The sequence below is a fragment of the Panthera onca genome, chromosome B4 (assembly GCF_046562875.1).
Source record: "Panthera onca isolate mPanOnc1 chromosome B4, mPanOnc1 haplotype 2, whole genome shotgun sequence".
Classification (NCBI taxonomy): Eukaryota; Metazoa; Chordata; class Mammalia; order Carnivora; family Felidae; genus Panthera; species Panthera onca.
In genome coordinates, this window is record NC_138345.1 from 39,963,217 (window position 1) to 39,976,295 (window position 13,079).

A 13,079-nucleotide genomic window follows, 5' to 3' on the forward strand; every position below is an offset into this window, starting at 1 on the left:
ATGGAGTCCATGTGAAGAGGACCCCACAAAGTTAAAGAACTGCACTGAACAAACAAAAAAAAAAAGGTGGCAAGTTCAGATGGTATGGCATGGGAATGGGCAAGAGAAGAGCAAGAAACATCTTCCATGTAAACAATGCAAGCTTCAGACTTCTTGGCTGTTAGTTACACGAAGAGACCAAGAGACTTGTAAACCCATCTGCTGCACCGTGGATGATTCCATATGGTTGAAATCTGATTCTAGATCTTGGAGAGTGGGTTAAGTAGATGCAGTCATGCAGGAGCACTGTGAATAAAACAATGGGAAGGCTCATTTGTATCCTTCTATACCATTTTCAAAGCACTTGTACATACATTACCACATTTAATCCTTATACCCATGTGAAGTAGGCATTAGGTTCTTATTTTTCAAATGAAGAAACCAAGACTCAGGGAGGTTAAGTCATTTGCTCAGAGTCACACATTTAATAAACAAAGCACCTTAACTAAGGTTTCCTGACCCCGAATTCTTTCCTTCTTCCAAGTTTAAGGAAAATCTGCTGTTATACACCTAACTGGATTGACTGGAGGCAAAAATCAAGCTCTTTTAGATTATTGGTAAAGAAGAACTTTTGTCCTCCTATCATACTAGTCCACTTTATTGCCTACACACAAAACCTTCGAATATTTTCAATATTAACTCAAGTAGATTGCAACACAAATTGTAAAGATGTTTAGAATTAACTCATGAATTTAAAGTCATAGAAGAATTATTGCCTCTGATCCTAGGCGTGCACCAATAGGACCAGCCAGACAAGGGATATGCATATAGTTTGACCAGAATCACGGAGCTTTAGAGGAATTCTAAGCCTATGTGCAAATGCAGTGTCTATTCCTCAGTATGGACAGTGTCCCAAGGCAGACCCCCATCCATTGTTTAAGGTGTTTTACCAGGACATTGCCTGCTGGCATAACATGTCTCTCTACCTTGGATGTGTTTGAAGATAGGCATTGCCTATGCTAGAGTAAGGCCCTCTGTGTTCTGGAAAACATATGGGGAAGTTAATTGGTGCTTGGCTGAATGTCAAATATAAGTCATGAGGACAGTCCCAACATCAGGCCTCCTCTCTCACGTGCCTCAGCACACACCCATACGCTTCATGGGCTAATTCTGGGTAGAGTTGGTTGTGGTTTGTTCCTTTGAGCGAGAAGAATGGCCTTAAATAGTGTTATGAGATTCTGCTATACCTGTTTCTCCTTAGATGTAGGGAACTCAGTTGGCATCAAGATGAATTTAGGCTCTCCCTTCTAGAAACCCCACCATATGTTTCACTTAGCTGTGTTCAGTGGATTTACCTAACACATAGCAGATCCCTGCCCTGTGCCTGTGAAGTTTTCTTTCCCAACTGAGGGGCTCTATCCCTGGTTTATTTGGTAATGCCTGGAAAATCACTCAAGATCTTTGATCTTGATCCCAAACTCTCTCCAAAATATCTAGAGAATGACCATCATCCCTACTTCTTCACTCAGCTTCTGTGAGGACTAATAAAATACTGGGCAATTATTTTGAATTGGATGTTCCAATTAATGGAAAAAAATCAATGAGGTATATAATCCAAGAAAATATCTCATCCAGAAACAAAGAAACAACAAATCAGCAAGGTATATGTGCTTATAATGTTTTCAGTTCAGTGCTAAATATAGTGTGGGACACAAAAGACATCTAAGACATAGTTTTTGTACCAAGGGATTTATAATCAAGTTGTAGAGATAATGACTCAAGTGATATCTAAAAAGTAATAGGACATATTGTATTTTATTTTTTTACCCAAAACTTGTACATCTAAACGAGATGCCATCTTGAAATAATTGTCTTCTAAAATTATTTACTCATTCCATTGGTGCTTCTGTAGCTCCAAACATTTCTGGCATCCTCTTTAGTTTGCTGGTGAACATGTTTGAAAGGGAGAGTTGGCACCCACCTCCCAGGAGAAAGAATCTCTGCTGTCAGTCTTCCACTACAAAGAACATGGACTGGGGGTTAGATTAGTGGGTCCAGGTTATCAGCTTCTGGCTTCTGAAAGAAACACCTGGTTGCTTGGAGGTATCAGGTGATCTAGGAGGGAAAATACAAAATGGAAAGGATTTGTTTCAGGAGACAATAGGAGCCCAGGATCAAAGGGTCTGAGAGGCACCAGCAGGCCTGAGAGCAGGTGAAACTCAGCAACACACACCCGGTGTCGTTTTCTAGCAGAGATTCCCGATTAGCGGAAGCAGTTGGAAAACAATTGGTAAATGGAGAGAGTGTTCTCTTTCTTCTGTGCAAACCTCCCGACCCATAAGCCTTGCAATTTGTGGTTCCAGTGGGTGTGGTGCCAGACTCTTTTGCAGAAGGACAAATTCCTGACTGAGATCTAAAAATGAGATGACTACCACTTATTTTTCTGTTGACTTGAATCCCTCCTTCCTCCCCTTTATTTTCCCAAGAAAGGCTGCTCTTTAAAGATTTATCTGATCAAATTTCAAGAAAGTTCAGTCCATTCTTTATTCCCACTTTGGATAATAGCCTGGTTAAATTTTAACGTTAGGCTGACTAACTCATGCCCTGTATTCAATTCAATGGCATATACATTTATTGAGCAACTATCCTACAAAGGCACAGACGTGCATGTATCATGAAAGACATCACCACGAATAAGTAAGGATCCACATTTGCAAAGATCTCATTCTCTAATTATGGAGAAAAAAACAAACAACTCTGCAATAACTGTAGTACACAGTTGAGCATGTTAAATATAAATGAGAAGTTCAAAGAGCTATGGCATTTTAAACTGGGAGAGACCTTATATGCACGGGGACAACATGGAGCAAGAAGTCTACAAGGTAGGGTGACAGTTTGAAGGATGTACAGAATTTTTCTATCAGAGAGACCCATGGTGGCCTTTCAGGAGGTGGTTGGGATGTATGGGATATGGCTGATGTGGGAAGTTTCAAAGTATGGGAGGAGGAGTAGAGAAAGATGGGTTTGGAAGGGTAGAATGGGTGCAGATTTTTGAGGCTTTGAATGTCAGTCAAGGTTTTCCATAAGGCAGTGGGAAATCTTGGAAAGCTTCTAAGCAAAGGAGTGATATGACCTGAGTGCTGGGTTTGAAGAATGTACTCAGGTAGCAGTAAATAGGATGGACTGGAGGGGAAGATGTAGAAGAAGGCCATTGCAATAACCTGAGGATAGGGGGTCTGTTTGGGGTGGCTGCATACTTTGGAAGAAGATGGTGGGGATGAGGAGGGTATGGCAGCAACTTCCTCTGTGTATATCTTAGTGCAGTCCCTGGGCTTTAACGACTTCTGATACGATGGTTTGTGGAACCAAATAGAATGGAGTTTAGAGCTGTGCTCTGTTTTTGATTTTCTGCCTCAGTGACTGAGTTAATAACAAACACTGAAAGCCTGACTCCAGGAAGGCCTTACGTACTGGGGTCTTCTCAAATCAAATTCATCTGCTTTCTCAAAGTGGGTATCTTGAAACCATAGGGGTCTTTTTTTTAAATATCGACTGAGCCCTTTTCTTAAGAGCAAAGGACTAGATGACAAGAAAAATATTAGAAATTTGAATTGAGAGACTAGACCATAGACTATAGCCTGGAAGGAAGGGAGGGAGAGTTTTGGAAAAGCAGAAAAGGATTTCTAGAAGAAGAAAAAATGTCATCGGTTAAAAAGGTCATCATCTACATCCTTCAAAACCTAGGTTGTGGACCATTCAGAAGTATGGGAACTGAAGACCTATAACAGCAACAATAACTGGAGGTGACAATTTTCTCTGTTAGATAATTTCCCAGGGATAGACACATATTGCAAGATAATTCCACATGGGAAAAAGGGTGGGCGTGTGTGTGTGCATGCTCACACAAATGGCACAAACATGTGGGCTTTATATTGCTTCCCAAGTTTGTTGCTACTTAATTCACCACTTTTGATAGCACAGTGTTCTAGGGAGCTTTTTGGAGTCTGTCCCAGGAAAGACTCCCTTTCTCCACTACTTCTGGTGATATTACACTGTTTCAGTTCTGAGACAGTGAGTGACAGAAGGGCCTGCCCATCTCCCAGGACTAATTTACCAAAACCTTTCTTCTGACTTGCATGTCAAGGGTTGTCTTGAAACATGAAATCATTAGAACAAGAAAAAGAGAGATTTATTTCATGCAGTAGAGTTTTTTTTCCTTGTTCTGAACAAAGTTCCCTATGCCTAGTGCTGGGGCTATAAGGGGCTTACAATGTTTAGGAAGAACAATGCTAACTGCTACATCAGATAGCTCCTGACATAACGTTACTGAAAACATTTATTCCTTGCTTAGGTAATAGTCTGATAATTGTGGGTCAAGAAGCTTCTCCATTTTCTAACTGATACATGTGACATACCTGATAAATGTGGCATATGAGGCATCCAAGGACACCATGGAAGAAAGAGCTGGAGGATGTTTCGAAGGGCAGGCCTCAGGTGGCTTGTATCTCTGGTCATATTTCATTAGCCAGAAGCCAGTCAGCTGAGGTTGGTGTCAACCAGCAAGGCTGGGAAACATGGAGGAGCACACAGATCTTGGTACTACTGAGCTTTTGTTCAATGGCTTTGTCATGGTCAGGTGACACCCAGGTGATCTGCAGGGCACATTCACCATGCTGGCTTTGCATTCACCCAGCATTCATTTCCTGTTGTGCTCAGGAGAATAAATGTGAATGTTTTGTTAAAACCCTGATGTTGGATCTTTGCTGGTCCTGGATGTGGAATGAAGCTTAGAATTCTCACTGTGGGGTCTGTGCTCTTGGTGGTGGGGGGAAGGGAGATGGAGAGAGAGAGACAGAAACAATGGGAGGTGAGGAATGCAGGGGCAGCTGAAACATTGCCTCATGGTGTCCCCAGATTCCAGTACGGCATCACTGGCTTCCAGAACACCCGTGTGACCTCACTGGATTCCAGTCTCTATATTTGTTCACCACCAGTGCCTATTACTGTAAATAATTGAAAGGAATATAATAGGGTGAGAATTATTGTTGCCTCCCCCTTTGCCTTTCATAAAATCTTTTTATATCAGAGGGGTCTGGCCCCAGCCACTCCTAGCTCTATAATTAGTTCTGGGAGCTCTGAGGACTGACATTCAGTTAATGACATTTCATGGTTCAATCTTGGGGTCCCTCAGGCCTTTTAGTCTTAGTTGGAGGAAAGGACTGAGGTTATAGGTGGCCCTGGGTAATTTGCAGTAATCAGACGTGGGTCTGTCAGTGGGATCCTAAATGTGACTAATGAGAAAGTAAGGCCCCAAACCTGGTATGCTGATCAGAGGGCCCTTCCCAGCCTCCTCACTCCCCAAGCAGATGAGAATGATTTGGGTTTCATTAGTCACAACTGGTGTGTTTTCACTGTTTTCATTCATTTCAGCCTTGGTCATCACTCTGCCATCCAGATTTCTTGAAGCTAAATCGTCTCTGCTTGGGACATCACCACAATTCTTGAAGCCGTCTAGACGGCAGGGAATCTTCAAGGCCCCTGTGGTGGCTCTGAAGTACGTGGATGTGGGGCATGGGCACATAGCTAGGCCCATGGTGGGCAACATCACCTAGTGAAAGAAGAGCAGGAGAAGATCATGAGACCATGATCTTCAGAACTAAGGCCCAAAGACATTAAGTGACTCGCAAGTCTGCTCTTTCCCATCCATCTTCTTCACACCCCACCATATTATCCCCTCCCTCTCTAAGATTTGGATGCTTTATCTGAGCTGCCAGGCTAGTGCAGTGGCACTAGCCTGACTTTTCACTTGTTCTTCCCTATGCCCTTCCCCACTTTGTCCTGCTAAATATCTATCCATCCCTGATAGCCAGTGCAATGATTTCTTCTCTTCAAAGTCTCCTTGACCTGTCTTTTCTAGGCTGAGTCAACTACTCCTTTCTTTGTGCTATTACAGCCTCTTATGCTTAGCTTTGGTACAGAGATAATCACACTATGATACAACCATGTATTAAGTGTCTTTCTCCACTAAGCTGTGAGCTTGAGCAAATGAACTCTGTCCTCCTCATTTAGTATCATCAGAGCCTGGGATGATTTAGGTACATGGTAGCTTCTCAATACATGTTTCCTAAGTGAATAAATGCATTAAAAATGTTTACCCTTTCCTTAGGCACAAAGATAACCCTAAGATTGAGAAAGACAACAAATGCAGAATGCTTGGGATGCTTTAGAAAAAAAGGGGGGTCACTAATCAAATATTATTTTAAGACTTCAAGCCTCCATTTGTCCTTAACTCCCAGGAAAGCTGTGGAGGACAGACAATTGCAGTCCCACGCAAGGCCCCTTCTCTTGTTTTCTACTATCTATGCTGAATCAGAAGAGGGGGCAAGAGTCTTCTCACTGGGGTTGCTGTAAAATAATACAGTCTCCAAGGCTGAGAAGTCCTGTGACCAGGGTAAACCACACTCCACCTCGTCATTAAGCTATTGTGCTTGGATATTAATAGCCTTGGGCAGTGTTGTCTGTGTGGGCAAGTGCTGCTTTTTCTGAGCTGTGTAAGCCCCCATCTCCCAGAGACAAAGTGCTCCACAAATAACCACAGCATGTTCTGAATTCCTCTGGGAAGGGAGCCCTGGGGATAATTAACAGGGCAAGGAGGAGCAAGGGCTCCGGACCCGACACCCACCCCCAACATCTCCTGGCAGCCCAGAGCCCAGATTAGGGGGCTAGCTGGGGGCTAGATGAGAAAGAGTCTGGGTAGGTGGAGAAGGTCAGCAGTCCTGAATTGACATCCTGGCTCTAAAAGTCATTGGCTGGAGATCTCAAACAAATCACTGAAATTTTCTGAAATTGGGGCTTTTCTTTATCTGGTTAAATGTTCTGTGTATTTAGTAGCATGTCATGATGAGCAAATGATACTGTGATACTGTGAAAGGCATTTATCAATTGCAAAATAATGCATCAATGCCTGGGACCTTGATGATGATAAGGATGGTGATGTTGATGATGACAAAGCTTTGGGAGAGGCGTACATCCCAGAATAAAGCCGGTCATCTTCCTGGTGACCATCTCTGGAAATCAGCCTCAAACTCAGGCCTTTATTCCATGCTCTGACCAGGCCAATGTCTTAGACTTCCCTGGGCACAGTGAGCCCACCCACACTTGCCAGAAGCATTACCTTCTGGAGAGATCCTTTCTCTTACCTCCCACACATAGACTTTTTTGACTAGCAAACTCCTTTTTCTTCAACAACTAGTTCAAATGAAATTTTTTAGAAAATATTTTGATTAAATGGATCACTCTGTGCTCCATGCCATCCTCCATGTCCCTACTGAGGAACCTGGTACTTGCCCCACTTTTTAGTCGTGTGATCTTGGGGAAGTGACTTCATCCCTTTGTGCTCTGTTTCTTCATTTGTGAGCTATCTAGATAATCATAGTATCTCTATGGCAGTGAGAAGAGTCTCTGGCATTTGGAAAGAGCTTGATTAATGTTGGCTCACAGTGCATAGATTCCTACCTGATTTGATAGATTCACATTGCCTCTTAAGACATCTAGTGTTCCTTTTTGCAGTGGAGTAACTGAGTGACACAAACCTTCTTACTACTCCAAGGAACCATAGAAATGGGAAAGAAACAGGCCTCCAGCCAACCTCTAATGACAAGTCTTCCAGTGTGACCAACATAAAGCATCAGGGACTCAGCTGCCTTTTGCTTATCCCTGGTACAGCCCATGTGGACAGGACTGGACTCCAGGGGGCAAGTCTCCAATACAACTCACACATGCCAGTGAGGAAAATGCACAGGACACATGTGCCTCAGGAGCTTTTGGCATTGTGTTTGTTTCCTTGAGGCTTCCATAACAAAGTACCACACACCACACAGCTCAAACAACAGAAATTCATTGTGTCATGGTTCTAGAGGCTGGAAGTCCAAGATTAAGGTATTGGCAGGGTCATGTTTTCTCTGAAGGTGCCGGGGAAGGATCTGCTCTAGGGGTCTCTCCTGGATTCTGGGAGCTCCTTGGCTTTTGGTGCCATAACTCCAATGTTTACATGCATTCTCCCTGTGTGCATGCCTGCCTGTGTCAAAATTTCCCCCTTTTTATAAGGACACCAGCCATATTGGATTAGGACCTACCCAAAAAGTGACTTCATTTTGACATGATTATTTTGATAAAGACCCTACCTCCACGTGACATCACATTCTTAGGAACTGAAAGTTAAGACTCTAGTATATCATTTTTGGACGACACACTTCAGCCTATACCAGGCATATTGTCACTGGGACCCTCTTTCCAGCATGAAGGAACCTAACAAGAAGGGTGTACTGTCTTCCATTTTTTTAGGCAAAAAAACTGAGTACCAAGTAAGGAATAAAAGGAAAAGCAGCATGAGGTCTCAGGTCTCCTGACTAGAATTTCCATACAAAGAGACCCTACTTCAGTAGTGATCCTCAGTCTGTGCTCCAAGGAACAACCACACCTGATCACCTGAGGAGTTGGTTAAAATTTGGATTTCTCCCGTTCATAGGACATAGTCCTAGTGAACCAGAAACTCTGGGATTTAAATGCATGTTAAGCAGACTCACCAGGTAACTTCTTGTTCACTAAAGTGTGAGAACTTTCCCCAGGGAGTAGAGCCAGTGGATCAGGGTGTATCTGTGGCACAGATTTGAAATCAAAGTGGAACTGGGTAGATTAGAGGCAGCTGTGGCTCCCAGAGCAGCCTGATGGATTCCAGCATCTGGTTGCATGAGAAGCTGAGTTCAGGCCTGTAGCAAAGCCCTGGATTTTTTCCACTGCCACATTTTCCTGGTAGCTTAAGAATGACAACTGTGTGTGCTGACTACAGACTTGAACTGAAGTTGTAAGAGTGTGGGATTTTTAGGACTGGACCCTTGGGTATAATCTGTCAGCCATAGCTTTGGGGGTGCCCCAAGAGCTCCAAGGATTATCAGAGCACTAGGGTATACCACAGGAGCTTATTGTTCCAATACTGGGTTTTACTCTGAAAATTACTCTTCATATTACCACCTGTAAAATGGGCATAAAATTTTTTACTGCATCTGCAGAAGAACCATTTCAAATTAATCATTCTCGAAAATATTGATAAGGATATTCACTCGTGCTCACCTTTCTGTGTTAATAAAAATGAACAGTGAGGATGGCTATTTGAGTGCAAACAAACCAAGACATGGCTAGCTTATTTTCCAGCATCTATGACTCTAAAGCAACAAAGCAACTCTGGGGGGGACTCCTCTGTCTGGTGCCTCTTATGGTGAGGCATCCTTATTTGGGGATCAAAGTAGGGGTACAGTACAGGAGAGAATGGGCTGATGCATTTAACAGTGCTATCATTCTCTTCTGTCATAGTAGAAGCTCCTAATTCCCTACAGGGAGTTCAGGTCCATTTCCCTGAGAAACAGTTTGTACAGGGCAAATAGCAGGATGTTCCCTCCACCGATAGAATCAGATGGAACTCTACTGATACATTCAGAACTTCAGTTTCAACAAGTTATTTCTCAGTGTGGATAATCCAAAACAAAGGATAAACCAAAGAGAAATTGCATCAGCTTTGGGAAGCTGTATCCTTTTGCTTCTCTGTGTGCCTGCTTTTTTGTTTTGTTTTGTTTTCTTTTGGGGGAGGTAGACAATTAAAAAATTTTAACTTTAATAATGATATATGGTTTTTCAATGCAGATTCAGTATAAAGAAATGAGGGTGAGGTTCCAAGCTTCTTTGCAGGAGCAACAGATGGATAATCCATGCGTGAATGGTGAGAATGAACTGACCACAACTGTGCGAGGCTAGGCTGTGATGGGTACAGAGCAATGCCAGCCTCTCCAGAGAAACTGCTTCCCCATATCATGTCTGGATTTGACTATTTCATAATACCAGACACTTGCCATGTTTTCTGTTGAGGGGGGGGAGTGAAGGGTGACGTATTAATAGCAATGGCTGCACGAGATTGTTTTTAAGTTTGAAAGGGCCATTAGTTCCCTGACATGTACAGTCATAAGTGATTTCTTTAGAAATACACAAAGAAAGTCCAGAATAATCTCTGATGTATATATACAGAGCAGTTTTCTCAAAGACTCACTATGGGTTTCCCATACAATATCCACTTTAAGAAAACAAAAGAGAAGGAGATAATAACGAGTATTATCTCTATTTTATAGGTGGGAAAATCAAGGTCCCATTTTCTGCTGTTTAGGTCCACAGAAATGGAAATAGAACTCTATTCTCTAGCATCTGCATCCATCCTTGCAGGCCCTAGGCTCTGGTTATGGGATAAACCATAACGAGAAGGAGGTATGCTGGTCACCTGGAAGCAATTCCCAAATATGAACACTTTGGGACCCCCATTGAAGGAAGGTGAATTTTGTTGTTTCTCTCTCAAGTATGAACATCAGAAGAGAGGATATTCATGTCTTTAGGTTAGGTAAGGTAGGGTGCAACGGTGGGGGGTAGGCAAGGGTAGGATTGGATGTCTTCAGCAATCCCTGGGTCTCTGTTACTCCATCATTCAGAATACAGAATCATCCAAAACTTAGTGACCACAGCCTCTGGAGCACTGAGCATTCATGTGATTAATCTGCACTAATGCCCATTGTCTTGTTTAGAACAGGGCCAAGAAGAGTGATGGATTGTGATCATTATCAGTACTATTTGCAATTAGTAGTAATTGCATGCTCATCTTCAGAGATCTTTTGGAGGTAATTTAATCACACCACTTAAGAATTCTGTCCCTTCTGTTCTCCTACCTCTTTCTTTTTTTCCTCTATCCTCACCCCATGCCTGGAAAGGATGGAGAAGGCAATTAATATTAATCAGGTAATTATGTTTCATTGAGATTTATGAAATGAGTTGTTCAACTCCATGGTCACATGTTACTTCTTTTGCATCTTCAATATTCACTGGCCAGCACATGCTTAACTCTTAGAGTTCCAGAGCATTAACTTCCTATTTCTAGGAACACACCAGATGTTTAAATCATGAACCATTAACTGGAAGGACTTACAGACCTCTTATCCCAGAGGGTGAAATAGAACTCCTCTAGGGTCATATGGTGTACATGTGAATGAACCAGATCTCAAATCCTGAATTCTGGGTGCCAGTGCTCTTCCTGGAACACCTTGTTGTTCCTGTTGTTGTTGTTGTTGTTGTTGTTTTCAAATAATTTTTGAAGTCATCCATAGCACATCAACACAATCCTTCAAACTTTCCTTCTGTCACCAATATCCTAAATATTATATATATACATATATTAAATCACCTGTGTTAATAATACAAGTATCTTTCCCATCGTCTACTTTCAGGAATGATTTCTGCCTTACTAAATTACCCATTATCAAGTGTTTATTAAACATCTTTTTGTTTCAGTCTTAAAACATGTTTGGCATGTTTATGAAGCATTATGCTAGAGCTGGGCTATGGAGTTAATATGACATGGTCTCTGCTCATGTCAGAATCCAAGAAGGAGGCCAAGACAAACACATAAGGATGGACAAAGTCAAGTACTATATGTGTGCATGGATGTGTCTAAAGATGAGTTACTTTTAGTAGGGTGACATTGGAAATAACTGAATGTCCAAGAGCAGACAGTTGATTCATTCACATCAGAAACATTCATGAGTGCCACCTATGTCACAGGCACAATGCCAATTACTGATATGACAACAAAGATAGTCTCTGTTCTTGACTTCAAATATGTTAGTTTCTAGCAAAGGAGATCAAGTGGGAGAGTGATGTAAGATTCATTCGTATGTTCAACTATATGATACACTGAGTGCCTGCTATGGTCCCTATTCCCAGGAAGCTCATAGTCTGTCTGGAGAGGTACACAAACAAAAAATGTAACAAGAGGATAAAATAACTATAATCCATATTGAATGTAGGAAGAAAACAAATAGAATGCTGCGATAAATACAAAATTTAAGTAGTTTTTTGTTTATGAGAGACAGAGACAGAGGATGCTTGGGTGGCTCAGTCAGTTAAGTGTCTGACCTCGGCTCATGATCTTGCAGTTCATGGGTTAGAGCCCCACATGGGACTCTGTGCTGTCAGCTCAGAGCCTGCTTCGGATTGTGTGTCTCCCTCTCTCTCTCTGCCCCTCCCCCGCTGCCACTCTGTATCTCTCTCTCTCAAAAATAAACAAACATTAAAATAAATTTTTAAATGAGAGACAGAGATAGAGAAAAAGATATAGAGATGAGAGAGAGAGAGAGAGAGAGAGAGAGAGAGAGAGAGAGAGAGAGGGATTGAGAATGAACAGGGTACAGAGTGCAATGGTTGAAAGCACCCATAACTGGAACCAGACTGCCTACATCTGAATCCCATCTCAACCACTTGCCAGCTGTGTGACCTTGAGCAAATTACTTAACCTCTCTGTGTCTTAAAAGAATTACAGTTTCCTTGAGAACTGAATGAGTTAATATTTGTGACAAGCTCAGATTAGCATCTGGCTCAGAGGAAGTATTATGTACTACCAGAGTTGGTAATGCAAGGACTTGGTAAATGCATCTCTCTACTGCCAAGTTAAATCCTAAAATGAAATTTCCATGACGAGAGATGTATACTTTGGGAGGGCATGATATGTCAGATCCAGCTTGTACTAGTCCATGAGAGCTGGTTGTTACCATCTTTTCCTCCAGCTCTGCATTTGGTGACTTGAAACTCCTCCATATTATGTATGCAGTGGTAGCTTGAGGTTGGCCATGGTAGGAGCATTTATACCACAGAAATTGGTAAATGCTACAAATCAGGACTTTTTTTTTCAAAGTGTCAATTATTAAAATTTATCAGCAGATCACTTGGTATATACATTTAGTGGAGCAAAATGGGAAGTTGGAGTTTTTCTCAATGTTCCAAACCAATCTATGTCTAGTGTGATTTTATTTGTGAAATACATACCTGTTAAGAAATTCTAAACTCTTGGCTTTAATGTGCCATAATACCAAGTCTAAAGGAATTGAGCTTGTTTGCCTATTTACTGGCCTTTTATTTAGAAGACAAGGGTTTGATGATTGAAATTAATATTGTGCCATAAAGGTAAGCTCTTTGTCAGCTGAATATGCTCACTTGACATTGTGCTTGCAATTTAG

The 13,079-nt window shown here is 41.9% G+C and overlaps 1 long non-coding RNA gene across 1 annotated transcript; it reads right to left on the reverse strand.

The window, feature by feature from the left end:
* Positions 1-57: 57 nt before the first annotated feature.
* Positions 58-2,087, reverse strand: LOC145715592 (uncharacterized). The gene is made up of 2 exons (XR_014137876.1): positions 1,961-2,087; positions 58-285 (listed from the first exon to the last, which is right to left on the reverse strand). It is a non-coding gene; the product is annotated as an uncharacterized LOC145715592 (long non-coding RNA).
* Between the last annotated feature and the right edge of the window lie 10,992 nt (positions 2,088-13,079).